Below are 18636 nucleotides of genomic sequence, written 5' to 3'. Positions count from 1 at the left end.
CTTTCAGGTAGTCTGTGCCTGCAGAGACTAACCTACAAAGCTGTTAAAACCTACAACTTAAGAAAATCTTCTATGCATTTGGAGGTCCATACTCCTGGAGTACATATTCAGTTTCATGAAAATTATATATTGGGAAAAAATGAGAATATAGCACTGCCTTTGCAAAAATGGTCTAACAAGTTGTATTATTTCGCTATGGTTTTAAAGTAGTTTTTCTGGCTTTATGGACATGGGAATATTAGAATACTTGCTTCATTGTATTGTCAAGCATTATTGGTAGCCTTAATTTATACATCCATTGTGCTGCAGTTTTAGTTGCAGAACAACCCCCTGCAGCGATTATTATAGCACTTGAGAGGATGGAATTACTACGTTCTGTTTTGGGTTTTTTTCTTTCTTTTTCTTTCTTTTTTTTTTCACTAAGAAGCACAGGCACCATGAGATGGTGCTTACCCATCTGTCTTTCAGGGCATTTGTATGTATATTACCTGAGCACTTAGGCACATGGAGAAAGAGGGTTTAAGGTGGAGAAGAAAAAGGAAAAATTGAAAATAAAGTAACATGATGGAAATTACGGAAGCCTCTTTGCAAAGAATGCCTAAACTGCTCTTAAAAGCAGATTTAACAGCCAGTTGCAACACCATTCACTATTGTCTTTAGGAAACCAAGCTCAATCTTGGTTGAAACTGAAGTGCAAATCTGGAAAATGTCCAGGGAAGTCAAGCAGTGCAGGTTTCTAATTCTCAAATTCAAGGGGGAAAAATCCAATTTACAAAGTAACTTCTTCCATTGATTGTGAGCTGTCCGTGTTTGGGTAGAAACATTAACTGATTAAGTTCTTCAATGCTATGCAGTCGTAATTGTGGCCTCCACTGTTCTAACCTTCTAAACTTGGGTGACTCATGGGCCATTCACTAAATGAGGAATAGAGAGCAGAGTGGAATGTTGTGTCATCAGCTTGATCTTTCCTAAAGAGAACCACTAGAAAGATGTTGAATCCGATTGAAATATTATTTATTGATTGTCTGTGTGTCCTAGCACCCAGTACACTGCTCTATGGCTGATAAAACACGCCATCTACTTAATTCTCCTTTTCCAATTACACCAAAATGATGTAAAAATGCTCTGCACTGGTAGAAAGGGAAGATTTGGGTGTACTTCACACCACTGGGCTCCTGGCCAGCTTTTCTCCTTTGTATTTATGAGTGCTCACCCTTTTGAATTTCACTTGGGGGATAAGATGAGGTGTTTTCCCCCCGCCCCTCCCATATTTGATTGTCTTAATTTCCCCCCCCAGGTGGCCACACCCCCCAAGAGTTTCTACAGAGTTCTTTCACCCAGATAGGAAGAGTGGGGTCTGGCTTCCCATGATTCTTTGTGTCTCTGTTCACTTGAAAACCTGTGGGAGTTTGTGAGAGTTTTGGTGGTGACAGGGCTGCAGAAATCAACTTCATTTTATAGCTGCAGTAACTGAAGCCCAGATATATGAAGAAATTTCAAGATCTTTAGCCATGACAATGCCAGGACAATGCCTAAAATCAGTGCATTTTTGGCTTTTCCATTAAGGCATACTAGTGGGGGGAGTAGGTAGGGGTTAATAACAGGGTTCTGGGTTCTATTGTGGTTAATGGATTGAAGGGGACCAACTGGGGAGTGAAAGAAAAAGGGTTTGAAGATAGAACAAGGAAATAGGGTTTGTTTGAGGTTGTGTTAAAGGGTTACCCTTTGGTCAGGAAGCGTGAATATTCTTTCTCTGGTGTAAGAGAAAATGAAGAGATTGAAAGCTTGGTTGAAGCTCAGATATTTTTTAGTTGTAGTTTACCTTCTATTGAAACCATGGAACAAGTACTCTTGATTCATCATCAGGTAATTTAGGGGAATGAAGTCTGGAGGATTTCTGGTTCTACCTTCTTGCCTCCTTCTGTCCCTGTTACCTTTTGTTTTGCTAAAAGAAAAAGCAAGGGAAACACTTTCCAGATCTGATAACTGCACAGATCTCCAGTGAAACCGCTGGCTCCCATCCCGGGATGAGGTCACACAGTCTGACATTATTTGGGTTTATGTCAGTGTGTCAATCAGAATGCAAGGCACATTGTCACGATTCCTTTCCAGCCATTTCTCAGGAGCGGCTCTTTGGCCAGTTGTATTCTTTGTATAATCATAATCATTCAGAAGCAGGTCCCATCCATGGGCATGTGTGTGTCTTTTCTTTTTCAGCAGATAGTTTTAAATTCATGTGGAAAACATGATGTTTAGTTGTAGCTGGTATTACGGCTCTGGCCTTATCTGTGTTCACTCTTGCATTCAAACTTGTCTGGGCAAGTGTGGGGGTCTGATGTTCTTTCCTGGTTTCCTGGAGTCACTTTTCATCATTGTTTAAGGAACCCCCGGGAAAGACCTTGTTCTATGGGAAGGTGCAGTTGAATTGGACAAGAGATAGCCAAAGGACAAGCAGCCCTTGCTGGTGTCTCATATGATCAAGACAATACGTCTATGCTAATATGTGTGTCTCAGAATAATGTTCATGATAAACTAATGGTTATTGAATGTTTACACCATTGTAAGTGCTTTACACATCTTCACAGCAACCCTTGGGAGTTTGTGCTATTATTCACTTATTTCACGGACAAGGAAATAAAGAACAGAGGTGAATAGACAAGAGACATGTACATTCTCAAGGAGCTTCTGGTGGAAATGGAAAATTAATGCTTCATATTCATTCAGCAAGTTCAATGCCTACTACATATAAGCTGAGTTATAAAAATTTATGTACCTCCTATGTTTGAGCAAATGTGCTTGCAATCAAACAGAGAAGTGTATATGTAAACCGAACTTCCAAATGTGTTAGTGGAGGGGAGGAGCAGTCCAAGGAGAGCATGCTGACAAGCACTTGTGAGTACCTTTCAGTTGAACTCCTTCTGGAATCCTGTTGGAAAGCTAGGGAGATCTGACTGTTAAAAGTGAAAGGGGTGTCGGAGGCTTGGGAAGAGATTAACCAAAGAATTTATATGCATATATGCATAATCCATGGACACAGCCAATAGGGTGGTGAAGGCCTTGTGAGGCATGGTGGAGTGGTTCAAGGGGTGGAGGAGGAGAACATCTGCAATACTTTCAACAATAAAGGTGAGTTTTTTAAAAAAGTGAAAGCAGAGAAATGATTTACCAAAATCTGTGTGCCACATTGAGTGTCATTGTGACGTGAAACCAGTGACTCCGTTAGGCACAGGGTTGGCAACAATACCATTAAGTGGCTTAGGCAACCTTGGTAGATGCATTCCTTCGTGTCTCAGCAGCTACATTAGTACTTTGGGCATTAGCACCTGTGACCGTGGTTCTCATTTGCAGACATCACTGGATGGCACCCCGCAGGAGAGGGGGACAGTGGCAGATACTATATGATGGTGAAGATAGTGTTCGTGAGGTTGTCAGTCAGTCATCTCCTGGGGAGTCCGTGGTATTTACTTATGGTGATGAGGATACTTGGGTAGGAGGGCAGAGCATTGGTAATCACAGAGAAAGGAAATCCCTAGTAATAAATCATCACTTCAGTTTGAGGTGTGCTTTGGGGACATGAATTCCATAAAGTGCTATTTAGCAGGTGTTCGTTCTGGTTGCACTACTACACCTCAGTCTCTGTTTCGAAAATGGTGATAGTAATAGAATTTACCTCATTGGGTTGGTATAAGGCTTAAATAAGTTAATATAAGCAAAGTGCTAATAGTGATGCTTATAAGCCATTATCTAAGTGATGGAGATAAAGAAATAACACTTTAAAAAAGTGTCTATTTAGGTCCTTTGCCCATTTTTTTATTGGATTGTTTATCTTTTGTTAAGTCATATGAGTTCCTTATACATTTTGGAGATTGAACCCTTATTGCATGTAACATTGGCAAATATGTTCTCCCATGCAGTGGGCTTTCTTGTTGTTTTGTTGATCATTTCTCTTGCTGTGCAGAAGTTTTATTTTGATGTAGTCCCATTTGTTTATTTTCTCCTTAGTTTCCATTGTCCTAGGAGATGTACTGATAAAGATATTGCTACAACATATGTCTGATATTTTGTTGCCTATGGATTCTTCTAAGACTTTTATGGTTTCCCATCTTACATTTAAGTCTTTTATCCATTTTGAGTTTATTTTTGTGTATGGTGTAAGTTGGTGGTCTAGTTTCATTTTTTTTTGCATGTATCTGTTCCATTTTCCCAGCACCGTTTACTGAAGAGACTATCTTGACTCCATTGTATGCTCTTGCCTCCTTTGTCAAATATTAATTGAGCATAATGGCTTGGGTCGATTTCTGGGTTTTCTGTTCTGTTCCATTGGTCTATATGTCTGTTCTTGTGTCAGTGGACATACAGAAGGCCAAGAGACATATGAAAAAATGCTCAAAGTCACTAATTATGTGAGAGATGCAAATCAAAACGACAATGAGGTACCATCTCACACCTGTCAGAATGGCTATCATCAACAATGACAAGTGCTGGCGAGGATGTGGAGAAAAAGGAACCCTCGTGCACTGCTGGTGGGAATGCAGACTGGTGCAGCCACTCTGGAAAACAGTATAGAGTTTCCTCAAAAATTAAAAATGGAACTCCCATTTGACCCAGTAATCCCACTTCTAGGAATCTATCCCAAGAAATCAGAAACACCAATCAAAAAGAATATATGTACCTCTATGTTGATAGCAGCACAATTTATAATAGCTAAGATTTGGAAACAGCCTAAGTGACCATTAGCAGATGAGTGGATTAAAAAGCAGAGGTACATCTACACAATGGAATACTATGCTGCTATAAAAAAGAAAGACCTCTTACCATTTGCAACAGCACGGATGGACCTGGAGAGTATTATCCTAAGTGCAATAAGCCAGTTGGAGAATGATAAATGTCCCATGGTCTCACTCATTTGTGGAATATAATGAACAACATAAACTGATGAACTAAAGTAGATCCAGAGACATAGAAGCATTGAACAGACCATAGAGCCTCAGAGGAAAGTGTGTGTGTGTGGGGGGGGGGGCGGGGGAGTGCGGTAAGAGATCAATCAAAGGATTTCTATGTATATAAGCATAACCAAAGGACACAGATAGTAGTGGGGTGGGGATATGTGTTGGGGGGGGGCAGCCAGGTAGAGGTCAATGGGGGAAAAAGGAGACATATGTAATACTTTCAACAATAAAGAAGTTAAATAAATAAATAAATAAATAAAAGAAATAATCCTTTAGATTCAACATCAGGCATAAACCACTCTGCTAGAATCTAGAGGAGGTCCCCCCCCCCCCCCAAGGAGACTTATGTCTTGATGGAGGAGCTGAGATACACAATTGTAAAAGTAATTAACTCTTTGTATCCAACCTTTATCTATCCGTAGCTGTCCAGCCTAAGATTTCCTTTTCCTAGCTCATCTCGTGCATCCTCATTCTCTCCGACCATACCAGACAACCCAGAGTGACCCAGCTTAGGTTCTCTTATGTCTTGGTGCATTTGCATAAGCCATTTCCATCAGCCTAAAATTCCTTTCTTCTTTGATCTGCCTGTTGAAATGGACATCCTCTCTGCAAAAGTCTTTGTTTTCTGGCCCAGCTGCTCAGTCAGCTTTCATTGCATTGCTCTTGTGCCTTGTAAATGCCTACTTGAAAGTTGTTTTACCTGTGCATTCCTCCATTAGATGGTGAACTCCCTAAGAGAAAGTTATATACATGTTCATATTTCAGGTTTATGTATTTCGGCTTATTGAATGAACAAGTGATAATTTTTCTAACTTCACTGTAAGCTCTTTGAGACTATATGTGTCTTATAAGTACCTCATCTATAAAATGGGTACTTATAAGCACCAAGAACAGTTATTAGCAGGCAGTAAGCACCGCGTGTTGGCTATTGTTATGAACATATTGTCAGATATATATTTCCAACACAGACTTTGTGTTTTGATTATAGTTTTATTCTTCCTGATTTATATGTTTTAATTTTCCTTATTTATGAAAGGACTCTTCCTCCACTACTCTCAAGACAGTTCCCTGGGGCCCTTTACCTCCCACTAAAAAGCAAATGAAGCTAATCTCTTTGGCTTGAAATCAATTCCATCTAGACTAGAGAGGATATGCTAATTACCTTTGCTAAATGCTTTTTGGCCAAAGGTGTAAAAGCCTAATTCTATTTGGGGGGTGGGGGAGGATTGAAATTTCTGTCTAAAAATTTTTGATTATAGAATTTACATTTTGAAAGGCAGTGCTAGTCAAATTTAATGATAAACTATTTGCAGTGGACTGAGCATAAATTTTGGATGGCCCTTATGGTTGAAAGAATTGAAGCAAGGCATAGATTTCTGCAATATGGTATTCAATTTCATTGAATTCAATCTAATTTCTAGAAAAATAATGCAAAATAAATTCCCACCCTGTATCGGTAGCATGCATTTGTGGATGTTGGAGGTCATTCATTTTCAAAAGTTAAGTCTGTTTTAAAGAAGGGTTCTTAGGCTGTCAGCATGCCTCAGTTTCTTCATCAATAAGTATAACCCGGGCCACCTGCATACCTCCCTGGAGTGTTTGGGTGAATGGCTCTGGACTTGTAAAGTGCTTTGAATTTCTTGGATGAAAGGATCTTTGTAAGCACAAGTCTTACGAAGGTATTATATGTGGGCTTTGTAAACGGTCGCACAGCCTGTTTTGCAAGAACACTAATGCACTTCTGGGTTTAGAGTTGTAAAAGCTGTGCGTTCAGAAGCCTCGGGCTGCATCTTGTGAGGTTCCTGAGGCATGTGTCACTGCTTGCTTACCTCTAGCAGAGATTCTCTCTACACGGCAGGTAGCTACATGCCTGCACACGTGGAGCAACCACTTTGGCTTCTATGGCATTGAGAGGAAAGCCCAGGATGTTAGGAGAGAGGATGGGCTGTGGGTTCTTGGATCCATGGCCTCACTTCTTAGGAGCCTCTGGGTCGCTGTAATCATGACAGGAGAGAGCACGCACAAAAGTGCTTTGAAGCAGTAGAGTTGGAGGAGGGGGTTTGCTCTGGGAACTGACACTGAGATTGTGAAGAGCTGGATTTGAGTTCTGGCTCTTCCAGTTGCTGGCCCTATGACCTTAGGCAAGTTGGGGACTGATCCTCAGTTTCCCTTACACGGACCTTTATTTACTGTAATGGCCGGGGCTAGAATGTGAATGCAGGTCCACATACTGTGCATGTAATATTTACGAGTTATAAATCAAACTAAAAAAACAAAGTCAAAATGTGTTCAGAAATTCTTCTATTCTGACAAAAATCACACCTTCACAACAACCCAACCTTGAAGGCCAGGTTTGAATTTTGAGTTTCCCAATTCTTCATAGAGTTCTCTGCCTGACCAGGTAGCATGTGCAGAGGCATGGACCTAGTGTGCATGCCTGTGGACATCTGAGTCCACACGTTTGTGCTGAGCCACACCTCATCCTCTGGGCCTCGGGGTTGCTGATTAAAGATCTGGCCACCCTTGGGAGAGTCTCTGGAAAATTCTGCACAAGCCCCGTCAGTGAGCTTGGGCTGTGTGAACAGGGAACATCAGGGTCTTAGGACCTGGGGCATGATTCAGAGGGGATTTGGGGCTCCTGGTGGGCATGTTTTTGTGACCTTGGACTGCTGGGCATTTTGCCTGGGACTAAAGATGGCACTGTATACAGGACTGGAATCAGCACTCAATGCAAAATACATGTGATTGGGCATTTATAAAGCGTTCAGATTATATATATATATGAAAAGACATTTTTTCTAGCAGAAAATTCTCAGCCTCCAGTTCAGCCTGAGTCTCTCCCTGTTTAGCAATGATGAGAGTGAGAGCTGTTATCTACCAGATAGGATGATATATTACATGCCTTTTATCTCCAAGACCTAGCTCAGTACTCTGTTTTTACTTAGCATTTAATTCCCTCATTTGATAACACCAATTAAGTAAATACCGGCTGCCTCTTTTTTCCCTAAACATTATCCCAGACATGTTGGTAATAGTAGTGAGCAGACACACTTCCTGTCTTCATAGAACAGATACATTAGGAAACAGACAATAAAAGGATACATATGTAAAATATGTAGTTTCCTTGACGATGGTTTACTCTCTGTTCATTCATATACATATATATGTAAATGTGCCCAAGTACTAGACACTCTGCCTCCCCGGGAGATATAGGTGGGAAAGGAAGAGTGGTCATAGAACAAGGGTCTGGTGTTAATATGTGTGAAGCACTGTTAACTGCAGGAAATACTCATGCCCTTTGGAGCTCATATTCTGGAATTCGTTCTTTTTCATTTCAATGCATGTTTATTCATTCTCCATTGTATTGAAGGGATCTTCCTGGGCTCTATGCGGGGTTAAACATGATGAGACTTTAGCCCTTAGGAATTTATAATCTCCTGGAGGTAATATATAAAAACGTGAGAGCAGTTCTTGGTGTACGATAAGCACCTGAATGTCAACAATTTTTACTGATCTGCCTGGGTACCTGTCAACAAAGTGAACTCTGCTCCTCTCCTTTGCTGTCTACTCTGCCTCCTTCAGCGGGGCAGTGAGAAAGCCTGCCTGAACCAAGCCGCACGGTGGGCGTGGACTGAAAGAATTCTTCCAGTCACCCCGGAATGCTGTCCCTGGGATTCAGTGGACTTCTCTCAACAGGGATTCATCCATCAAGAGGGCAGTAGTGTAATTATCTCAGCTACTGTGAAGCCACTGAAAAGCACTTGCTGAATCTGGCTGTAAATTTATTGTGAAGTTTAACAAAGCTAGTCACCCGCCTTCCCCCCTTTCTTTCCTTCACCTTGAATTGCATTTTAAACATTTTTCTGTTAGGATAAATACATGTTATTTGATCTGCTGTTGAAGGGCCTATCCTTCCTGGGTTGGGATATGGAAGTACCTTCCAGAAGCAAAGGAGATGCCTTGGCTGTTGACACCTCCCTTTGTGGCGACATTCATGCTCTAGTCCAGTGATGGCGAACCTATGACACGCGTGTCAGAGGTGACACGCGAACTCATTTTTTTGGTTGATTTTTCTTTGTTAAGTGGCATTTAAATATATAAAATAAATATCAAAAATATAAATCTTTGTTTTACTAGGGTTGCAAATATCAAAAAATTTCTATATGTGACACGGCACCAGAGTTAAGTTAGGGTTTTTCAAAATGCTGACACGCCGAGCTCAAAAGGTTCGCCATCACTGCCCTAGTCCTTAGTTTTGATATTTAAAAATAGAGTAAAACAGCTAGAAAGAGAAGACAATCAGGAACTTCTCACCCAGGTGATGAAAGAAAGGGTCAGGTAACCTTCATCGTGTATTTATCACTATCACTTACCCACTGTGGTGTACCCCTATAAATATAATTCTTCTATTAGGGTTTGTCTGATTTTTATGCAGAGGTGCATTAATTTCTGCATATGAGCTACAGAAAATGGTGAACCTTTTCTGTTAAAGAAGAAATTCAGAAGGTGCTTTTTAGGAGACTGCGTAAGGAAGAAGGTTGCTAAATCCCATTTTTATGATTTCTCTTATAATAATAGTGAATGTGATTTTTAAAAATCGAAAGTAAGTACATTTGAGTAAAGAGTCAGATCCAGAAGCCGCTTCTAGGATTATGTTTTTATGAACTTCTACTAACCAAATATATAATGCCATATACGATGGTATTACAGTGACTGGTAGGAAATTCCATTGAGAACCAGAGACACAGGAATTTATGCTGAAACTAGGGACTAGTGGAAATAGGGGAATTAAAACAATTTTTTTTTCCTGTGGCCTTATTTACTGAGATCTGACCTTTCTGATAGGTTTCATGACATCGTTGGAATGCAAAGTTGGGGATACTAATATTTGCCACCAGGCAATATTTACTCAGTGATGTGAGAACCTAGGGCAGTAGTTGACTGCAAGTGTGATTATTAACAGGACCCAGGAAAATGCCACCAGAAATAATGGTACCTTTGTTATCACAGTGATTTTTTTTGGCCAGTGGCACTGAAGGAAAAGTTATATTAGTTATCGAATCAGGCAGGGAATTTACAAATGATAACGAATTAGAGTGGTTGCATTCTTCCTAGTATCTCACTCTTGTATTCACAAATATCTTTCTCCCATGGAAAGATAAAAAACTGTTGACCAGGGCTTTAAACTCCCTCTGTCTTCCAAGTCTGTGAGCAGCCTTGACCTCCTGCTGCTGCTGTTGTATTTAAATACTTATTATGTGGTGATAGTTTTAGGAAGGCAGAGGAGAAACAGTAAATTTCTCAAGAAAAAAATATTGTGGCCTTTTGGGGGACAAAAATGTATACTTTTGTTGTTGGGGTGGTGATGGTGCCCTCCGCCCCCCACACACATACACACATACACACACAACATCATACACAAGAGCTTTGTGCACAGAAGTAGATGCGAATTGGATTGGCTAGGAGTAAGCATTCAAACAAAAAGCCCAAACCCCAACTTTCCAATGTCTTCTAATCACATTGCTGCCTTTTCCTGCTGATTCATGATTCACGCAGTGGTACAGTCATTGCTGGCCTCAGTCTTTATAATCTGAGAATTGGGCTTGGTGTTCATGGAAATGGAATGGTTAAGAAGAATTTAACTTCTTTATTATGAAGTGTTTAAGTGATGCTTTATGGCACCTTCTGAACTATAGAATGCTTTGCAGACTATTTCCATGTATATTCTGGGCTTAGTTTTTGAAATGCCAGAATTGGAAACACAAATTACTATCTCACTCTCCAGAGTGGAAAGTGTTATTTCTGTAGGTCATTAGAAGTCTGTAGATTGGTCCAGGGGAGGATACAATGGGCTGGGTCCTGCTTGTCTCCAGTCCCAAGCTTCCTGTTGCACTGTAGTTGACCTGAAGCTAGCAACTGATATGACATCATCTTGGGTGTTGCTGGCACATTTTTCTTTTTTTCAGGAGATATGCACTAAATTATTTTTCCTTTTCAAAATACAAAAGAAAGAGTATTTTGGCTTTGCTTTGCAGCCTCTAGAGAGGTATGTCTGGTGGTTGCTGATGAGTGAAGTACTGTCCTCCTATTTATTTCCTTCCAAGGAGGTGTCTGTTGAACCAATGTACATTTCAATCATCTTTATTATAGAACGGTCTGAAAAAACCTTTAGGGCAAGTCAGGAAAGCCCCCCAAAGCAACGTCTCAGCCCCTGAAAGACAGGCCTAACCAGATACCAGCAGTTCTGTAGTTTTAGAGATTTCTCTAGTGATAATGAGAGATCTCACAGAATATTAAAGCATTAGGACTGTATGTGAGAAGAACTGAGTGAAATCCTCCAGGTATTTATTGTTTTCCTTCTCCAAGTACATCCGTCTTAGCAGGGCAGCGGCGTAGTGCAGGATCCCTTTGCTTAATGATAAATGAAGTTGCAAAGCTCAGGGCAGCCTGGGAATTTGGGGCTCCCAGACCCTTTGTTCTTTGCCATTTCCTGGCCCCTCAGCATCTTTTTCAATATTTTGCCATCAAAGATCTCTGCTAAGAAGACTATTAATAATTTGCATTTCAGATGCTTTGGTAACATTTTTTTTTTTCTGGACTCTGGCAGTGGGATTGAATACTTTTCTAGAACGTTGGCCAGGTGCCTCTCATACCTTGCATTGACTCATGAGTTGCTAAGCTTTGCCAGTCTTCCCATATGCTCCTTCTTCACCCCTGCCAGGAGTTTTGTCCACTTAGAGATAAGCCAGTTGGACTTAAATGCCCCAAAGTAATCATCAGCAACGAAACCTTCATTTTGCTGGGATTTTGAAATTCATGCCCCTTTTCTAGTTCTGACTCTTCAGCTGCTTCCTCACAGATATTGAAAGCAAAATGATTTTTCGTTACCATATTTATTTCTGAAGTAATATACTGTATTTTATCCTTACACCACCTGTTCCAAGAGGAGTTAATAGCCTATTTGTGGCTTACAGACATAGTCACACAAAAAAGAGAGGGGAGAAAAAAAGGCTGTTTTGGGGGGGGGGCGGTGGTTGGGGATAGAGGAGAGGAATGCTCAGTAGGAGTGAGGTTTGGGGGTTTTGATTAGAACTTTGGTAGGAGAGTGTCTGCTGACTTTGACTTCTAGTTCATCAGCTGTTGGCATCCTATCCAGGCTGGAGTGGGCAGGAGGCAGGCCTGTTTCTGATTCCCCTTTCAGAAGTGGAGTTTATTGCTGATGGAAGAACACTGCATAATTATTGGCTTTTATGATGGTCATTTTGAAACAGTGGTTTGCAAACTTCTTTAAACAGAGGAAATTTTATGTACAGTAAAACTTTCAAATCAGTTTTCACTCAGTGCTCTTTTACCAAGGAAACATTTACATAATATGATAACGATGATAAGAATACACTTTCCATGTTTGATTGTGTCTATCCCCAGGGACTTCAACATCATATAAATCACTGACTTCTAACCCTTTGCCTCCAACCTCTGGACTCTTCTAAAACCGACACTCCTGTTTTCACAGCACTGCTTCACGTCTCCATCTAGCTGTCCAAGAGGTACATCACATTAAACACGAACATGTTCAAAACGAATCCATCCTCTCCTTTTCCTAATTCTTCCTCTTGTATTTTCTGTCTTTAGAATGTGTCCAGATTAGATGCTGAGATTTACCCTGACTCCTTCACATTCAATTAGATCACTAAGTCTTTTTGTATCTGCTAAATATCCCAATACTCTGTCCTCCCCTCTCTATTTCCTTGGCTAATGTGCTAGTTCATTCTCATCCTTTCTTGCTAGATAATGACAATGAAAACTACCTGTCTCCAGCATTAAACTTCATAAGGAAACTTCTAATCCCTTCTGTTTCCTGCCTCAAATCCTCCACGGTGTACAAGACTCTTCCCAAATTGGCCTTTCTAAGTCCCACCTTTTCCTTCCTCATCCTATGTATCAGGTGACCTAAGTTCTAGTGTTATTAGGAAATAATGTTCTTTCATATTCTGTCTGTGCATGGATCCATCATCCTTTTATTGGTTCCTCCTCTTCTCACTTTCTCTGGAAACCGTCCTACTTACGAAAAAATGTAGCCCAAATGTCTTCTCTGTGAGGCCCCTGTCAATATCCCTTTGTCTTTGGCCTCTTTGTTATAGCAGATGTCATCTTAAATTGGAATTGTTTATATGTCTTTCTTTCTACTGAACTAGGTATTTCTCAAGAACAATGACTATGTAATGTTTGGCACTCAATAGATAGTTAAATATTTGTTGAAAGAATGTAAGCTGAGGATGGAGGCTATGGGTGTTAAACTTTTATTTCTTTTCATGTGGATCATTGTGAAAATGCATATTTTATGTGTATTAATAATACACTATTTACTTATTGGCATATTTTCCTTTAAAATAGCCAAATTGGTATCTTGCTGGAGATGAGAGCATGGTTTGGAATTAGGAAATTCATCAACACTGACATAATATACTTTAAATATGCCATACTCAACTCCTCCTTCATTTGACAGACTATGTCAGCCCTACCCTCTGTTCTTACTGTGTCAAACTTTATTTCCTCGAGGATTAAAATTCTCCTAAATGTCTCAAGTGTGTAAAAGCCATTCACATTTCAGGAACTGCGATCCTTTCAATCATAGAATGTCTGAACTTACTTGAGGGTAGGAGGACCCTGAACACACTGGATCAGATCAAGACATATAGGATCACAACATTGATTTAATTATGTTTCTTAGCAAGGAAGCTTTAAATGAATATTGCTGCTAATAACAAATTACAAGATGATTAAGGGAAAGCTAGGATGAAAGAAATTCTATTGACAATATTAATGCTTTTTAGTGACTTATGAGCAGCTAATTAAAGAATAGTCATTTCTTTGGAATGGGCTTGTAGTTTCAGAGTATGGCTCAAGTGGTTTCTGAATGCTCCATACCAGTACTGGGAATAATGCAGTGGGCATAGTCTAGGTCTAACTTGTGATTCCTAATTACTGAGTAATTCTAGAGACTTAACTCTCTCCTGATTTTAATGTACAAGAGACTTTATTATAGATCATTTAAAAATTTTCAAAATTATAAAATATATATACATGATCTAGTTTAAGAGTATATATATTTAATTTTACTTTCCAAACATTTGAACATAATTGCTATTATTGATTTTTAGCTTAATTGAATTATAATCGGAGAATATACATAGTATGATTGCAATCTTTGAAAATTGAGTTGTTGTATTTTTTATGGCCTATGTTATGGTCTCTCTTGTTGAATATTTAATTTACTCCCAAAGAATGTGTGCTTTGCTGGTGTTGGATGGAGCGTTCTCTATATGTCAGCTAGATCCAGTCACTTGACATGTTATTCAGTTATTTGCTATCCTTATTGATTTTCTGTCTACCAGCTTGACCCGTTACTGAGAGGGGGAAGTATTGGTGTCTCCAACTATAATTACCAAGTTATCTACTGCTTTTACATTTGTCTCCTTTGCTTTGTGTGTTTTAAGTTCTGTTGTTAGGTGCATATACATGTATGATTTTTATGTCTTCTTGATGAATTAATTATTTTATTATTATGTGGTATTTAATCTTTATTTCTGGTAAATTTCTTTGTTCTGAAGTCTACTTTGCCTAATAGCAATGTAATCATTCACTCCATTTTTCTTTTCTTTTCTTTTTTTTAAAAAAACTTTTTATTTTGAGGTAATTGTAGATTCACATGAAGTTGTAGGAATAAACTATTTACCTAATTTCTCTTGATGGTAACCTTTTACTGACTATAACACAACCAGGAAATTGACATTGATACAAATAACTGATTTTATTCAGATTTCTTAAGTTTTATATGTTAGTTGTGTGTATATTTAGTTAAATGTGGTTGTATCACATATGTAAGTTTGGGTATTTACCACCACAGTTAAGATACAGAGCAGTTCCAATATCAAAAGTATCCCTCAGGTTGGCCTTTTATAACCACACTTCTCCCCCTCCCCCAAGTCCTGAAACCTAGGAACCGCTACTCTGTTTCCCATTTCTAAAATCCCCACTTCAAGAATGTTACATAAATTGAATCATAGAGCATATAACTTCTGGGAATTGGCTCTCAGCATAATTCCCTGGAGATTCATTCAGTTTGTTGTTTTTATCAACAGTTTGTTCAGTTTTATTGCTGAGTAGTATTCCAATGTATAATTTTATAAGAAACTAAACTGTTTAGTGTTTTCCAGAGTGGCTGTATCATTTCATATTCCCACCAACAACATACAAATGATCCAGTGTCTCTACATTTTTTTTCAGAATTTGATGTTGTCTATGTGTTATCTTAACCATTGTGATGAGTATGTTGTGATATCTCATTGTGGTTTTAGTTTGGATTTCCCTGATGGCTAATGACAGTGAAGATCTTTGCTTGTACTTATTTGCTATCTGCATATCCTCTTTAGTGAAATGTGTCTTTCTGTCTTTTGCTTATTATATGATTGGTTTCGTTTGCTTTTACAGTTTTTTTTTGTTTGCATTGTATTTTTTCAGCCTTTTACTTATATAAATATAGTGGAAGTGAATCTCTCATAGATAGCGTATAGTTGAGCCATTTTAAACATCTAATCTGACAATCTCTGAATTTTAATTGTTGTGTTTAGACCCTGTACATTTAGTGTAATTATTGATGTATTGATATTTAGGCTTACACTTCCATTTTTTCATTTTTTGTTATTGTTTATTAATCCTCACCTGAGGATATTTTTACATTGCTTTTCAGAGAGAGTGGAAAGGTGGGAGGGAGGAGGAGAAACAGTGATGTGAGAGACACATCGATTGGTTCCCTCCGACACTCACCCCTACTGACAGGTGTGGGGAGCAAAACTGCAACCCCAGGTACATGCCCTTGACTGGGAATCAAACTCATGACCCTTTGGTGTGCAGTCTGATGGTCTAACCCCACTGGCCAGGGTTCCATTATTTCTTTTTTGTTTGCTCCCTATTTTTGTTGTTGTTGTTGTTTCTTTTCTTATTTATTTTTACTCTTTCCTGTTATATTTTCGATTATTTGAACATTTTTAGTATTCCATGTTAATTAATTGTAATTTTTTGTGCGGCTTTTTTGGTGGTTGCTCCATGGATTACAAAAACACATATTTAACTTTTAAACATATACTTACCTTATCACTTCATTTGCAATGTAGAGCCCTTATCCTATAGGTCCCTTTCCACTTCCTCCTTGATGCCATTGTTGTCTTATGTGTAAGGTCTATATGCATTGAAATCCCAACAGGGACATTTTGCTTTCAACCAAATTGCTCAAGAGGGGAATAGTCCATTATATTTATCCAAATATTTACAATTTGTGTTGTTTTTCCTGTGTTCTTTTCTTTAAAATCTTCACCTGAGGAGGATATTTTTTCCATTTATTTTTAAGGAGATTGGAAGAGAGGGGTGGAGGGAGAGAGTGAGAGAGACATTGAGGTGAGAGAGACACATTGATTGGTTGCCTCTCGCACATGTCCCGGCCAGGGCTGGGGATGAACCTATAAGCCAGGTATGTGCCCTTGGGTGTGAATTGAACCCATGACCCTTTGTCCACAGCTGACATTCTAACCACTGAGATAAACCAGCCAGGGTCCTTTGCTCTTATTAATCATATTTCCCTCTAGTACATTTTCTTTCTTTAGTATTTCTTTTAGAGCAGGTCTGCTGTGGATTTTTAAAGTTTCCCTTCATGTGAGAATATCTTGATTTCATTCTTATTACTATAGATGTTTTTACTAGATATAAAATCTGACTTTACAGTTGTTTTACTTAAAAAAAACCTTTTGTGCTACTTCTTTCTTGCATTGATTAGTTGTATGAGATATCTGCAATTAGTCTAGTCATTGTTTCCCTATATATAACCTATCATTTATGTGGCAAATTTGAAGGTTATTTCTTTGTGTGTTTTTTTAAATAGTGATAAAATAGACATAACAAATTTACCAATTTATCCATTTTAAAGTGTACAGTTCAGTGGCATTGGTTACAGCTGCAAAGTTGTGCAGTCATCACTACTCTCTTATTCCACACCCCAAATGGAATCTCTTTAGTCTTTAACAGTTTGTCTTAGAATGAATTTTGGGGATTTACTTTGTTTAAAGTTTGCTCAATTCTTGAATCTGTAGGTTTATTCTTTTCCCAAGAGTTGGCACATTTTTCACTCTTGTTTCTTTAAATATATTTGCAACACACATTTTTTTTACCCCCTATATCCTCCAGGGACTTCGATGACATGAATACTTGACCTTCTGTTATTGAATCACATGTCTCTGAATCTTCATTCGTTTGTCAAACTGTTTTTTTTCTGTATTGTTCAGATTAGATAATTTCTAATGATTTATCTGTAAGTCCACTGATATTTTTCATCTGCCATCTCCAGGTTGCTCTTGAGTTTATCCAATGAACTTTTAATTTTGATTATTGTAATTTCCAGTTCTAGTATTTCCACTTGTTTCTACTTTATTTTCTATTTCTTTGCTGGGACTTTTATTATAATATTTGCTTCAATAATGTTCATGATTGGCCATTACAGCATTTATATACTTGCTGTCTTAAAGTCTTTGTCACATAATTTCAACATCTGTATTATGTCGGCATGGTGTCTGTTGACTATCTTTTCATGTGTGAATTGAATTTCTCATGGTTCTTGGCATGTTGAGTAATTTTGGAATCTATTCTGGATATTTTGAGGATTACATTATGAGACTTGGGTTGTGTTTAAATCCTATGAAAAAAAAATTTTTTTCCAGTAGGCAATTGAACTGGTTAGGTTAAGGCAGCAAGTTCCAGCCTACCTTCAGTATCAATTGTTTCAACATCAGTTTACTTTTCAAAGTCATTGTGGCAGTCTGGTTTGGTTCTGGGTGTGCATCACACACAGTGGTCAGTCCCTGATTTGTCCACTGGCCAGTCCCTGATTTGTCCAGTGGCCCATCTCCTAGTTCTGTTCTCAGCCTGTTTGGTATGCTAATTACAGTCTGACCCACACATTTTTAGCTTGGTGATGACCCCTGGAATTCATGAACAATATTTTAGAGTCACTTTCCTGAGCATCTCTCTCTCTGCACTCTCCCTAGCACATTTCAGGTCCTTCGAGTTTATCTTGTCAGTTCTATAGGTTCTGCTGTGCACTTCCCTGGGCCCAAGCAGCAGGAGGACAAAGAGAATGAAAGAAGCCACAGGGGTTGGCCTCCATCTCTTGTAATCACACATCCACCAAATGGGTGGAAAGAGTCCCCTCCCTCAGAGTGTTCACCCTTGCTGACCTTCCTTAGGGTCACTGCCATTTCTGCCATGGAATTGCCTGGGGGTGAGGGCATGAGAAAAATGAAAAAAGAGGGAAGAAAGAAAAAACAAAATTGGGGGATTTCCACATTCTCAGGAATGTTAGAAGTACTAGCTTTTGTTCCATGAACTAGTATTAGAAGGCTTCTGGAGATTTCTCTTTCATCTCAGTGCTCATTTCTAAGTTTCCAGCCATATTAAGTTCAGGCTAGAGGAAACTTCTGGAAAATAAATGATGTAAACCCACTGCCACTTCAGATTCCAGTGGTCTGCGATTTGCCTGCTGCTCTTTACTTTGCAGAGTTTTCAAATGTCTGCTTTCTGTCATTTTTGTCTAAGTTTTATAGTTTTATTCAATGGGAGAGGCGGGTGAAACATGCTTGAT

The sequence above is a fragment of the Myotis lucifugus genome, unplaced genomic scaffold, assembly GCF_000147115.1.
Source record: "Myotis lucifugus unplaced genomic scaffold, Myoluc2.0 scaffold_122, whole genome shotgun sequence".
Taxonomy (NCBI): Eukaryota; Metazoa; Chordata; class Mammalia; order Chiroptera; family Vespertilionidae; genus Myotis; species Myotis lucifugus.
Note: the sequence above shows the minus strand (reverse complement) of the source record.